This window comes from Sitophilus oryzae, unplaced genomic scaffold (genome assembly GCF_002938485.1).
Source record: "Sitophilus oryzae breed Bouriz unplaced genomic scaffold, Soryzae_2.0 scaffold_465_pilon_pilon, whole genome shotgun sequence".
In the NCBI taxonomy this organism is placed as follows: domain Eukaryota; kingdom Metazoa; phylum Arthropoda; class Insecta; order Coleoptera; family Curculionidae; genus Sitophilus; species Sitophilus oryzae.
Window position 1 is genome coordinate 1,312,964 of NW_022147046.1, and position 16,164 is coordinate 1,329,127.

General features: G+C 31.9%; 1 protein-coding gene across 1 annotated transcript in view; it reads right to left on the reverse strand.

The window, feature by feature from the left end:
- Nucleotides 1-16,164, reverse strand: part of LOC115885903 (kalirin) — a 402,576-nt gene that overhangs the window by 131,358 nt on the left and 255,054 nt on the right. The window lies entirely within an intron of this gene.

Genomic DNA, 16,164 nt, shown 5'->3' on the forward strand with positions numbered 1-16,164 from the left:
TCAATTTTCTTTTTGATTTTGCTTTTTGACCATTAAAAATTTAAATCTCATTTCGTTTCAGAAATCAAAAAATACCATTGTGTTAAAAAAATACCATTGTTGTTTTTTTACTGCTATATGGATTAAAAGCCTTTGGTAAGGACAAGGACTGAGTTTTATTCATAAACACCAAGACAGAAATCTGTGGAAGTTCAGAAGCGAGAGACGACGAATTTCGAAAAAAAGTTCGTATAAATGTATGTCCCAAAATGCTTAGTTTCGGAGATACAGGGTGTAGAAATTTCATTTTTATTTCGATTTTTTCCAAATAATTTCTGATGTAACGTCAATATTTGGATGAAAATTGGTGTCTGGGAGTTTTTTGACACGAAAAATTTGATTTTGATGTCAATATGACTCCTACTAGTAGAGGGCGCCACCTACATATTTTTTAACTGGTTTAAAGAGTAATAACTTTTCGTCCGTACCTGTATAAAACTACTGAGTAAAAAAATATACATTTACGACGTTTATTACGTAAAAAATGTTTCTTGGTAAAAATCGCTACGACTATTGGCTTTCGAGATATTTGGAATCGAAATTATCAATACCTGTCGTCATTGACATAAATTAAACATGTTGACTAAATAGTTATTAGACTGAGATCATAAATTTGAAAGTTTTTGTGTCAATAGTTCAACAGAAACTGTTTTATCATCATTTTTTTGCAGAAAAATTTATGATTTTTCTCTTTGCAGAAAAATTTATGATGATTTCCATTCTAAATATCTTGAGAACGGTTGCTCGTAGTGATTTTTACAAAGAGATATTTTTTACGTAAAAAGTCACAGAGATGTACATTTTTTCCCTCGGTAGTTTTATACAGGTACGGACAAAAAGTTATTACCCTTCAAAACAGTTAAAACACATATAGGTGGCGCCCTCTACCAGTAGGAGTCATATTGACATCAAAATCAAATTTCTCATGTCAATAAACTCCTAGACACCGATTTTCATCTAAATATTGACGTTACTTTAGAAGTTATTTGGAAAAAATCGAATAAATAAGACCTAACCTAACCTAACTTCTACACCCTGTATCTCCGAAACTAAGCATTTTAGGACATACATTTATACGAACTTTTTCACTTATTTTTATTTGGAGAATATGCTGCCGAAGTTTCCGGAATACAGTTCGGACCACCCTGTATACATACCCTACCTACCCTACATACCAGGGGGCTGTATACGAAGTCCCGTGACAATTTGTTTTTCTAAAGTTGTGCCATTTCTAAAATATTAAACCACGTACTATTCCCAAAGTATTGAACCACCGAGTTCATTTATTTTCGTATATTGTTCAAATATATCTCGAGTTCGGTTGTACGAATGACAGTCGGCCGTTTAAATATTAAAAGCTATAGAGCCTGGCGAGACCGGGATCGAGAAATTAACGAAAACAAACGAGGGCTGTCAACGGGTCTCTGCCGATCCAGAGCCGCCTCTTCGCCGCGATGCAAAAGGTCACAGGGACGCGACCCCGCGCCACACACCAGGGCGTGGGGTAGGAACGAACACTGGAAGACCGAGGATGGCTTTTACTTCCTTACTTCCGCACATTTTTTAAAGCCTGTTGGGTAGAGTGGAATATATACATAAAATTTATTGGATTTGTGTGTAGGTGCACTTTCTGCACTGTGCGTTTTACATTGACGTGAATTTATACCAATGGAAATCAAAGAGTGTGAAAGAAATTGGTCAAGATAGAATAGAGAACAAAAATAATGTCTATAAAATAAATGATGCTTTTATTGCTCAGATATCTGTAAAGGTTAATAATGTATGGTTATCGTTTTTTGATTTTATTTATTTATGAAACACAGCATAACATAAGCAAAAATTAAAAAACAAACAAAAAATAATTTACAGAATCATGATAATCATGATCACTAGATAATTGTGATCAGGTGGTGATTGTTTATTTGAGGTACATTTTTTCGAATTTTGATAAACAAAGAAGAACTGCCACGCGTTTTGCAAGAAACTTACGGAAAAACTAGCATACTTGAAAAATGGATAAAAAATCATAAAAATAGTACACCTACATGTGAAAAATCTAGTTTTGATGATATCTGAAAAAAAATGAAAAAAACTGTTGACTATTACAGTTGAGGGTTAGAACTTTAGGTGTTACACAGCAAAATAAAAACACTAAATCACCACAATACACCAAAACACTTTTACTTTTACACTGGACGCGCGTTTCGCTAAACATGTTAGCATCTAGCATCATCAACAGATGATTATAAACTAACTGCTGATGAGGCTAACATGGTTAAACCAAATGGCCAAAGCAAACCAAACATGTTAGCATCATCAGCAAATGATTATAAACTAACCAGTTGATAATCATCTGCTGATGATACTAGATGCTAACATGGTTAGCGAAACGCGCGTCCAGTGTAAAAGTAAATGTGTTTTGGTGTATTGTGGTGATTTAGTGTTTTTATTAAACTGTTGACTGTCTAGACATGAAATTTCTCTTTATTTTTCTGCTACCATGGTCTGTATCGCCAACTACATGGTCCACAGACGTAGTTCCATTTTTTATTCTAAATAGTATTATTCAAAAAATGGAGAAGTTGTAATATAAATCATACTTCTGTTTGCCTACCGCAATGGACATTCAACACATAGAAAGTCTAAGGTATTTTAGCCCTTTAATTCGAAGGGGATAAAATGTATTTAACACGTCGTTTCTGGCATCATATTGTAGCTCTGTGTATGTAGTTTGCAATGTCACCTTTGTTTTTTGACAAATTAACAAAAAATTGACAAAATGCATTTAGTTTTAGCTCCTCATTTGTAGTTTGACTTCATGTAATGTAATTTAACAGAACGCAACGGTTTATACAATATGATAAAAAAAAATTCGGGTGTTTTTCAACAGTGGCTAACCCCTATAAGTAGTTTTTCAGATGATAAAACCAGATTTGGTATTAATTTAAAAAATTGTATCGACAAATTGTATTAATAAAATTGTGTCGACTAAATGACCACAATAAAAATTAAAATTAATAAATCACATTTAAATAATAATTGTGTAATTTCCAATTTTAACTATACGTATTATAATTTGAAGGTCTGAAATTTACTAAGAATATATTTATAGCTTCTTGACTCATTCAATTGTTAGCACTGTTGTTGCTTTAAATATAATAAGAAATTAAGTATTTTAATAGCTGCCCATGGGTCTGCTTAATTAAACATACTCTATTACACATTTTGTTTCATATGATCATTTATAGTTTATACATACCGAGTGTTTTTATATATAATATAAGTGGCTCATCCTATGGCATGATCATATTTTTCAAACAAAAAAAACGAGATGCGGTATGTTAGTATATGACATAAATCGGGATTGGTTGACGTATTCAATTATTTTGGGTCACTTCCAGCGTTGTTACAAGGGCAAAAATTTTTGTACTATAAATGGTGTCGAAATTGTACTTTTTTAAGTGGGATTGTACATTTTTGGTGCAAAAATGTGGGGTCATGTGATCTCTCTATTTACCTTTTTACCAAGTTTTGGTACGTAGGGTGCATCCACACTATCCTAAAAACAGCGGAACGGCGTATTGGCTTAACGACCTTGAGTCGATTTCCTGCAATTCTATTGGCTGAAATTTTTGCCAGGTGAATTTGACAGATAAAATTTCTGACAGATGAATTTTTCAGTCAAAAGAATTGCTGGAAATCGATTCAAGGTCGTTACGCCGATACACCGCCGCCGATCCGCTTTTTTTAGGATAATGTGGATGCACCCTTACAGAATTATACACCATATGCTGTCCTCCTTTCACGCAGTTGAGCAGCTCTAGGAACTGTTCAAGAACGCGATACTCTCCCTCCATTCAATTGAGTCATAAAGTTCAGAACTGCCTCCATAAGCTCTGGAACTTGAAATTCGCAACTGGAGGACAGCAATACAGAAGCTACAAAGAGCTTTGAATAGCATTGGTTAAATGGGAACTAATTGCGTGACGTCACGTTTGACATCGGGACACAATAGATCTCTAAGGTCGCAGTGATTAGCCCCCCTCCTACTCACCGCATGGATATCAAACTTACGTTTGACATCCATGCGGCTTGAACAGCATTTCAAGTAATGTATAATTCTGTGCCTCTGCTCCTAGCAACCTGCATTTCAAATCCACGCATCGCGTATCACCGTTCGTCTAAAAATATGTACGTGGGTTTAAGTTTGGGTTAGTTTGGGTTTGAGAAGTAAGAATTGTACATTTTTTCTTGCAATTGTACCTATGTACTCCTTGACTATCAAATGTACCCAAAATAGTACAATTGTACCTATTGTAACAACACTGGTCACTTCCTGTTACTCTGGAAATGTCTACAACTTTTGATTTTTAAATGGTCCTTTCGGTATTTTTACATTTCATAGAAAATGGCATTCTGAATAGAATGACAGATATGTCAACTTTTTATATTTTCGCTTGAAAATAGTATTTTAAATTTCATTCTAGAGTGTGCAATGTTTGTGTTCATAACAATTTGACTCGAAATACCAGGTACCTATGTGGTAAGAAAGTATTCGTAAAAAATGCGTTTTTCAAATATACTAATAAGAGACTCTCGTTCCATTTGAAAAAATTGAATTATGATTAAAAATACGATTTGGGCAACTTTTAACCGGCCAGGGACAAGACACTAAAAACATTAGACAATCAAATCTATTTTTCCAAGGTTACCTTTAAAAAAATTGTTGTTTTAACAAAGCCCTGGCCACAAAATAAGAAATAACCAAGCCATGACACTCTAGACTGAAATCTTAATGCGAAGTGATGGCGATTGTGGCGAATTTTGGAGAACATTCCAGAAAATGATATTAACATGGTATTAACAATTTTTTACTAGTTAAATATATTACCATACTATCTTTGATTTCCTGGAATAAAGTTTAGCCAATCCATTACAAAAGTTTTTATATCTCTACATTTTATAATTACAGTAGAGAGATTTAAAAATATAAGATTGACAATTTCGAACACTTCTTATAAAAAACTTTGTTTTAAGCCTAGGATCGTTGATTGAAGAAATAAGAAGATGCGCAACCTTATGAGCGTCCCAGATGTAGCTGGCGATATCGTCGCCGCTAGTCAACCTGTCCGGGATTTAGTTTAACTCTACGTCCCTGCGCCCTGATTACAGATTACAGGGCAGCCCGTCGTTTACAGCGCATCGGATAAAGAATACTGTACCGTAGTTCTGCTTTCAATCGACAGAGTGAGTGGCTGCCGGAAACAGTGTTGCCAGAACTACGGATTAATTCGTAGATTCACGGATTTTGAGTACAATCGTTAACAATACGGATTTTCTATCATTAAACAATTTAATATAATATGATATGATTAAACAAAGAACGATGTCAGAGTTGGCTTGGAAAATATTATAAATATTATCGTAAATGTTAATAGTAGTCATTTCCAAGTTAACTAAACGACTTTTTTCGGTCATACAAAATATTCAGTACCTATAAAAGAATTTTTATTTTTGTTGCTTATTCTATGTTTCACACGAATACATAACGCAGTTTTTTCATCTAAAGATATTTTCATCAAACGTAGTACAGATATAACACATTTTAATATGGCAACACTGTCGCTTTCACTTCCATACCGCCTTCGATATGCCTTCGCTAACTGAATTGGAGAAAATGAGCGTTTTACGCGTTGGCTACAGAACGAGTAGAGGTTCCACCGTACAGCACTTGAAACGTAAGGGGATATCAAATCAGCCTTGTCAGGCCGAATTCGTCCAATAGATTGCATATCTTCCAAATTCTTTCAATCAACACTAGTATCACAAAACCAAAAATGTTTTGTTTCGTAAAACATGATTCACGACTGTTTCTACATGTGGTATATTAAATAACATTAAACCCACTACATGTAATACTTTTCCAATTAAGACAATTCAATAATAACTAAATATCTCTTTTCTTCCCTAATATAAATATTTAGATAATAGAACAAACTTCTTGAATAACAGCGGCCCTATATAACCTAAATGTATAACTTAACCCAAATACATCCTCGTGAATAATATGCACTGACCTACTATAACAACGAACAATAGAACAATACACTTCAGGAAACTCTATCGGGAACAGATCTTGTGAGACAATGCAAATGAAGATAAGCACTATCAAAGGCTGCGGGAGTAGTGTATGTGATATATTATATCAAATTTATCAAAATGCCACTGGTTTCGAATCACGGATAAATAAAAGCCTTTTTCAGTGGTTCTTTACTTATAAACAGATTTTCCCATAGCTAATATTTTAGGTGAATATTCCTTCCCATCGTCAGAGATAAAAAAATAATTATAGAAAATTATACAGGGTGTCTCCAAAAAAAATCCTTTATGGGTATTTCGCCACTGCACTGCAATTCAAGTTAAGTAATGTTTTTATGGAAGATTTTGAAAATAATACAATAAATAGTTTTTCAAAAAAGCCTTTAATATGGCTGCGTTATGTTGATGATATTTTTGCAATATGGCAACATAACGTTTCTGAAATAGACATTTTTTTGGATTATATAAATTCTCGCGAACCTACCATAAAATTTACTTTAGAAGTAGAGAGAGGTAATCGTTTGTGCCATTTCTTGATATTTTAGTGTCAAAGTTTCAAAATAAACTAATTTTAGATGTTTACAGAAAACCCACAAACACAGATAGATACTTAAATTTCACATCTAATCACAGTATAAGTGTAAAAAAAGGTGTTATAAAAAGTTTATATGATAAGGCAAAAATAATATGTACAGACTACATTTCACTAAACAGAGATGTAAACCACATAAAAAATACATTAATAAAAACGACTATCCACCATATTTTATTAACAAAACATTAAACGAAATACAAACCCCAAATCATAGACACAATGATACAATTCCATACATACGAGGCGTTTCGGAAAAAATAAGAAGGATAGGAAAACAATATAACATACGAACATCTTTCAAAATACAAAATACACTTAGATCCATTTTATCACATACTAAACCAATGAATACAGAACAACAAACAAAAAACGTAATATACCAAATACCATGTGAATGCGATAAATTTTACATTGGTGAAACATCTAGACACTTAAATGTTAGAAAATTATAATGAAAGAAGCGATAGCCTCTAAAAGAAAAATAAAAGAGGCTTTTTTAATTCAATCTAATAAAAATAAATGTATTGCTCATGCATCTGTAGATGTTAGTAATGTATGGCAATCGCTTCTTTGATTTTAAAGAACATAACATAAATAATCATAACATACGTAAAATTTAAAAATAATCATACAGAAAGTTTGGGCTTTTTGGTTTTACCTTATTAAGTAATTGTTATCATTGAAGTTTAACTTGATATAATGTCATTTTAACGTTTAACGTCAACGGTTTCTTGTAGACGTATCTGTTTTAAAAAAGTAAAGTGTTCTCGAATAATTGAATTTAAATATTTTAAATATTGATTAATTAAATTTTTTCTTTATTCTTTGTATTTTTTTTGCTTTCGACGACGGAAAGAGATAAACTTTCCGAAACGTTAAGCATTTTTTTCTTTGTTAGGCAAATTTGTATAACTGTAAATATAACTTCTGACAAGCAGTGTCCGTTTAAGTTTAACGGAGAAGTGTTTACAAAAAATAACTATTTTATTTTGTAGATTCTCTTGCAGTGCAGTGGCGAAATACCCATAAAGGCTTTTTTGGAGAGATGAATCCGCCACAGGTATAGACATTTTTTATGTTTTGACTATTTCGATTCCAAATATCTTGAAAACTATTACTCGTAGCGAATTTTACAAGATACCTTTTCTACATAAAAAAAGGGGGAAATGTACATTTTTTCACTCAGTAGTGTAAAAGCTATACGCGGTTCTGAAGTTATTAGATTTTTTGAAAGAGAGAATGTAATCTAGAAAAAGGATACATCAGATCTGAAAAAGTAACCTTTGAATAGCCCCAAAATCTATTCTAATCTACTTAATACAAAGTGATACAAAATTCAGCATCCAGCAAGAATTAAACTAAGACCCCTTAGACGAACCACGTCCGTATTCACAAGAAGTGATCCCCTGGGGAAAACAATTTATTTTACGTAATTTGAGTAAATTTCTTCAACAAAGTATGTTTAACAGTCTTATGGCAAAATATAAACCCCATTCTCCTACCACGATCCAATAAAAACCGGCATTATTATTCCAGTTATATGCGAGGTATAAGGGCTTCGAGGCAATCCTTTTGTTATTCAGACGTCGTCTAGAACGTCTATTATCCAGGAAACAAGGTTTTGCAAATTTTTCAGCCTTTGCGGAAAATGACCGAAAAAAGATACTAGATCCCAAACTGACATTCTCTTATTTTTATAGTAGAGTTGTATAAAATATAAAAAAAACTTATTAAAATGCTACTAATTGCTATCCATACAAGTTAATTTGATTATACTTTAAAAATTTAATTAAAACACTAAAATAAGAGAACAGCTAAAAAAATTCAGTTGTTGAATGAAATTAATACATATACAGTAGGGTTTAGAACCGGGAAATCCCGGTACCGAAAGTACCGGGAATTCCCGGTTCTTTTGAGACATCAAAGAACTGGGACTGAAAATTATTATTATACAGGGTGTCCCAGAAATGAGTGAAGATATTTTAAGGGGTGGTAGATCTGGTCAAAAGAAACATATTTTCTCTTTACCATTTTTATATTAAATTGAAAATAACCGAGTTATTTAACTTTGAAAATTTAAAAAAATAATCGCAACATTTTGAGAGCCGCCGGCAGATATCGCCAACTACATCCAATTACCTGAAACATGTATTTTCTTAGATTGAAAGTAGTTTGTAAAGTGGCGATAAGAGACAATAATTCTCAACATTTATTCATTCAGAAAGGTATTCAAAGTAATGTGTGCTTTTCAAGGTGTTTTGTAAAACAGTGGTTCAAATAAAACACAGAAACATGAAAGAAAACAAACAAAACAAAAATGAACCGATTATTCGTTGGGCTGTTTTCTAAATTTCTTGAATTGAATTCTAAATTACGATAAACATTTTAGGAATTTCTTTTTGTGACCTGATTGTGAATAATATGAATCATTTTATTAAATTTATTCCAAAATAAAGTTATTTTGCAGCATAACAAAGATTTTCGTAAACGTCATAAACGTAATGTTTTAGTTAATTTTCGGTGGTTTTTGTTAAGTTTTCATTGAAAGGGTAAGTACTAAAAATAATTAATGTGTTTTTTTTCTATAATTATTAATAATGAGCACTGATAAAAGATTAAATTTAACATTCCTAATTTTTTGAGTAGAAATTTGTCTATGAATTTATAAATGTAGAACTATGTTCCGCCGAACTATGTAGAATGTGGATAACATAGGAGCTTGCAACACTGCAATGTTTAGATAGACCGTAGGGAAATCTCAGGTGAATAAACAAGTGGCACTAAAAAGTTTTTTCAAATTTCCCGGAAAATGTCAAGAAAAATTTTAAATTTTCAACATTTTTTTTTCGCAAAAAAAAAACCTCATAGGCGTGTTTCTGGGGTTGAACTATACTACCAGTTAAAATATTTGCACTTATTTCTGGGACACCCTGTATATTAAGTTTAATTATGCTATTTTATTTTTTAGTTTAATATTGCTAAATGTATTAGTTATATTTTTTTGTGTTATATTTTTATAGGCATTTGCATCTTTAATTCAAAATGTTAATTTTTTTTTCAAATTTAGTTAAGTTCATTTCGAGGTTGGCTGATGTTGTTTGATGTAATTTTTGATCAACCTATGTGTTTCTTTTTTTTTCAATTGTGTTCATTATTTGTGTTCATGTTTACTTTCTCATGACTTAATAATTTGATATTATTTTCATTTGAAACTCAATTTTTTATCAGTCCTACTTTTGAGAACCATCCCTTGCTTGCTAATTGACGAACTCCACAATCATTGAACGAAAATATTTTAGTACGGTTTCGGCAATTCTAATTAATACTACCAATTATGATTCAGATCTTTTTGACCATCTCAGAACCGGGCCTCGGTCACAATAATTAAAAATTATTTGTTTGTTATGTAAGAAAGTCCTTTGATACTTTCTAACGGTCGAAATCGAACTCTGATAAATAAGTAATGATGCTATTTTTTATTGTTCTTGCATCTTTTCACTTTTTAAGTTCCTATAATATTTATTGTGTTATGTTTTAACACATATTTGCATTTTTAATTCAATATTTTAGGGCTTTGTCTCAAATTCAGTTAAGTTGGTTTACGTTTTACTATTTACTTATACTTTTTTCTTTACTTATTATATTTCCGTTACCTATACTTTTTTCTTTACTTGTGTTCATGTTTGTGTTCATGTTAATTTTTTTTATGACTGATTACTTAATAACTTGATATTATTTTCATTAAAAATCTTAATTTTTTTATCCATTTTACTTTGAAAAACCAAACCCTTGCTTTCTGATTGATGAACCACCACCACTGAACAAAAATTGGTCAGTACCAAAAGTACCGAAAAAACCGGGAAATCTCAGTTCCTAAGAGGCGCGGTACCGAAATTTCCAGTTTCAAAAAACAGCGTGCATATGGGTTATCACTGCAATATTTTCAAAAGCACGTACGCAACTGACGTTTTTCTTTTGTTAGCGAAATAGTGTAAGCAATTTAATGCCGATTAAAAGTTGTCTCGGCCTCCTTGATGAGATAAACGCAATTTTATTAATTTGCCATGATCAAAAAAATTTAATATCATTAACTCAAGTACTCAATGATTCCTCATCAAAAAATATGAAAAAAGTTCCTATAAACATGGGTATGGAAATGCATAGTTTTAGAGTTACAGGATGTTAAAAATTCTTAAAATCTTAAATACCATTATTTTTTTATTTGAAATTGCTGGAGGTTGGACTAATAGTAATAATAACTGATAGTAATAATATTTAATAAAAAATAGGTAAAATAAATAATCTATTAATTTTATTTTTATTTTAATATTTATTAATTGTGTCTAACAAAATTGCGTTTATCTCATCAAGGTGACCGAATTCGACAAAATATTAAAAGATAACATTTAATTGGCATTAAACGGTCTACACAATTTTGATATCAAAAGTCAATAGCGCACATGTTTTTTTTTTAAATATTCCAGTGATAACCCATATGCACGCCCCTGATGAATGTATCGACACTTTTTTAGCATTAAAATATATAGAACTTAGAGTAACTTTTACTCTCAAAATTTCATTCGAAACGCTAAAAGTACCACTTGGAAGAAAATTATAATAAATCGAAAAAATATTACGACTTTAGCACCCTGTAGCCACGAAACAAAGCAGAATCGGACCTATGTTGATATGAAAAATAAATCTTATATTTACGTGAGGAATCTCCCCACGAGATATGGCACATGTTTTTTGAAACGCCCTGTATAAATAAAGGAGCGTTCTTTATTTCCCAGAACAAGTTCATCAAAAATCTCCCATTTCTGATTTAAAAACCAATCGTTTTAAATCAAAAATGGAATTTTTAATTAGAAAAACAGCCCGTTGAAAAAATCAGTTCTAAAGTAAAATAAAAAGCATAGGTACGCGTTATTTATTCAGCATTCCAGACAATTTTATCCCAACAACGACCCTTTCACGCTCCGGTGGACACCGGGGGTGAACGGTTCCATTTACCACCCAATTACTTTATTATCATATCACCACTTTCCTCGTGTCCAATCGATTTCACCTCAAAGCAAACCGGGTTTTTTCCATCGCACTATTTACGTATATTAAATATGGAATACGCACACGAACACACGCGCGCGAGGCTACAAACAAGAGCGCCGATCGTGTATGTTCCAGACGAATGGACGCGTTGACTGGTTTATTGTTGAGGTCCAGAAATACGGGGCCATTTGTCTTTACGTTTCAACGGGAATCTTACGTATTTGATTAGTTCTAGTAAAAAATGCCAAGCGTTTTTTATAGAAAATTGAGTCACCCTGTAACTTTCCATAATCCATTTTTTTACATGTCCAACTAATTATTTTTTTTATTTTTATTTATTTACGGTAATCGTAAAACATTTTTCGATGCACGTCATCAATCATATCGAAATTGACACCAAAGTCTATAAACCTAACTAAATGAAATTTTGGCAAAAATGTTTAAATTTGTTGATCATTTAAGATACCGAGCAGCCCTTCATTTTACTTTATATTGTAACAGATGATTGTAACAGATATTTTATTTAGATTAAAGATCTATAACAACAGATGAAATAGAATATGCGCTGACGAACATGAAGAACGGGAAAGCGCCTGGCCCAGACGAACTACCCATTGAAATGATAAAACTGCTTAAGGAACATAGCTTGGATGCACTTGCTGAGCTCTTCAATGCGATCTACAGATCAGGAACGATACCAAAAGACTGGTTGGTTTCGACCTTCATTGTAATTCCTAAGAAAGCCAACGCAAGATTATGTAAAGATCATAGAACCATAAGCCTAATGAGCCATACACTCAAATTATTTTTAAAAATAATTCACAACCGTGTGTTATAAAAAACTGGATAACGACATCAGCGATACACAGTTCGGTTTCCGCAATGGAGTTGGCACGAGAGAAGCATTATTTAGTATAAACGTGTTGACTCAGCGCTGTTTGGATGTTAACAAGGATGTGTACACCTGTTTTGTGGACTATGAGAAAGCATTTGACAGAGTCCGTCATGAACAACTTATCAAAATTCTGAGAGAAAAGCAAATAGATACCACAGATGCCAGAATTATTGAAAATCTATATCACGACCAAACAGCAAACATCAAGACAATAAATACCCGGAAAACAGCAACATCAAACGTGGTGTACGACAGGGATGTATACTTTCCCCGCTATTGTTTAATATGTACTCGGAAGTCATCATGAGGGAGGCATTACACAATGAAGCAGCTGGAGTAGTAGTAAACGGAGTTCCTATAAACAATATACGATACGCAGATGATACCGTACTGCTATCAGAAAGTATACAGGACCTGCAACGAATGGTCCAAAAAGTGTATGAAACAAGTATTCATTATGGCTTGAATATGAACCTTAATAAAACAAAATTCATGATATTTACCAAAACACAAAATCAAAATACTCAACTGATCGTAAACCATCAGATAATAGAGCGAGTCTATAAATATAAATATCTAGGAGCCCTGATCAACGACAACAATGATTACTCATCAGAATTAAAAACGAGAATTGAAATAGCACGTAACACCTTTATTAAAATGAAGCAATTCTTTTGTTGCAAAACTTTAAGTAACCACCTTAAAATACGAATGCTAAGATGCTACATATTTACAATAATGCTCTATGGTTAGAAGCTGCCACTCTAACAAAACAAATGCTTAAAAAGACAGATGCCTTCGAGATGTGGCCTTACAAAAGGGTACTCCGGATATCATACGTTGACAGAATTATCAATGAAGAAGTCTTACGAAGAGTCTCAAAAGATCTAGAATTGTCCTAAGAGGTGAAAATCAGAAAACTCCAATATATGGGCCACGTAATGAGAGGTACAAGATACAAGCTTCTACAACTAATTATCCAGGGTAAAATAATAGGGAAGAGAAGCAGAGGAAGAAGACGGATGTCGTGGCTTCGAAATCTCAGAGAACGGTTCAACTGTACATCAAACGACCTGTTCAGGGCAGCAGTCAACAAAATAAAATTAGTCATGATGGTCGCCAACCTTCGCAAGAAGTCGGCACCTTAAGAAGAAGAAGAAGAAGAAAGCTGCATAAAATTAGTCTGCAGCAGGGTTGGAAAAAATTATGATTTTTGAAAAAAAAATAAAAAAATCAGATTTTTTTTATTTAAACCAGATTTTTTTGATTTTAATTCAAAACAATATTTAAATCGGATTTCCTAATGACTAGGACTTATTTCCAATTAAAGTCCTATCCTAAATGGCTAAATATATACCCCGATACCGAAAACATTAACAATTCTACGGGGTGTGTGATTTTTCCACATCGGTTACCATTATATTCCATCAAAAAAGTCGTTCGCTTCAGATCAAAACGATTTTTTTAAACGTCTCAAAAGTATTAGGCATAAAAGTAAAGCACTGTTACGCCTAAGCTTTGGCCTAAGCACAAAAGTGCAAAAATATTATATTACTAAACTGATATTAAGTGTCAAATTCAACGAGTGTACGAATTGTTGCTCGATTACTCTTTATATTATTTGCAATGTTTGAAATTAATTAAAAAATTATTTGTAATGGGTAAAAAATTGTCTGTTCTATTCAGAGTAAAAATGTACTTTTATGCCTCCCTGTAACGTCGGAATAGCTTTACGATGGCCCTTCAAAGGTACAGCATCATCAAAAAAAGTATAATTTTTACTCCTAATAAAACAATACACTATTCTTCGGAAATAGTCTTAACTCGAGAATGAAATTAGTATGATATATTATCTAATATCAAAGTGTAAAGTACTTACTGCTGATCAAAATGTCGGTAGCTTTGAATAAGAAGACTAAGGAAGGAGCATAATGCTATCCATGTATTCATGCATGGTGGGCGGAAAAAGCACCATAACAGCACTCTAGGGTGGGGATCCTTGACAGTTCTGTTTGACGATTCATTTGACACATTTGAATTTGATTTGAAATTTTGTGGATTAGTCAGTCTTTACGGAGCTTATTTTATGTTATTTATTATTTATTCTACTACTGATAGTTGTATAAAGGTAGTAAATCTAGATGGAAATTGTGGCAGCACTTAAATCAACAGTGACACTATCGCGATTTATCGAAAAAGACTCTAAAATAGTTGGTTGTGTAGCGTGCGGTAGATCTCGGCAAAAATTGAGTGAAATAATGGAACAACTTTTCGCTAGTAAGTGACTATATAATATACTTAATAACTACTAATGAAATTCACTTAAATTAACTAAATTATATATTTTTCTTGCATTTTAGCTTTTATTTATTACTTGTCAAAGATTAGATGTCAAAGAATTTAGATACGTTAATTTGACTTACCTGCTTCAGTAGCGTATCGGATGTTTGTGGTAATAAATACTTATTATAACTTATCTATTTTTATTAGAATTATATATTTTTATAACAATTTTAATAACTACCAACATTTATTCACGACGTAAAATAAAACAACAAATTATTGAGTCTACCCCACGTCTACCCTACATCATTGTTTTACATTTTTTAAATAAAATTAGAACGACACTGATAAACCGGAATTTAAGTCGGCCATATTTGAGGCCCATCGCGGTGTACCTAAGATTTTTGATATGCCCCTTCCTTAGTCTTCTTATTCAAAGGTCGGTAGGAATTTGGAAACATACAACCATTTCAAGAAAATAATATAAAACAACATATTTTCTGACAACGATTATATATTCTCGGGAATGAAGATATAGTCTCTATATTAGAAGAACCCAGTTCTGTACTAGACTGTGCAAATGATATGTATCCGAACAGCAAATATTTGTTACTTATACATAAATTTTAAAATAAATCCTTGCGTTTAGCGGTCTAATGGATTCACACGAAATTAGGTCAAAAATCGGTCTAACAATTAAATTGATGAATAGATATTTTTATAGTTTTATAACATTTACAATTATTTTTGGATTTATTTTCTGTTATATCTGTTATAGAAATATTTTTTATAGTTTTCTAGGACACATTTTTATAACTTTTACAGTTATTTTTTGATTTATTATAAAGTTTCAATAATAATAATATTTTTTTTTATTTAAATCGCATGATTAAAATTTAAAAAATCACTTGATTTAAATCATTTGATTTAAATCATGCCAACCCTGGTCTGCAGTATTGTCGAAATAAAAAGTATTAAGAAAACGTATAAATTAAATTCTAGCCTTTTCTTGGCATTAAAATACAAAGTGGCAAAATAAATAAATCACAAATTGTAGCTTCTCAGTTAGATTTCCACTTTTGGCTGTATGGCCTTGGACTTTAATTAAAATTCTAAAATAACGTTTTAAAAATAAATATATAAATGTATTTTTAAACTTTTACTCTAAGAATAAATATTAATTTATTTGTTTTTATTAAGATTA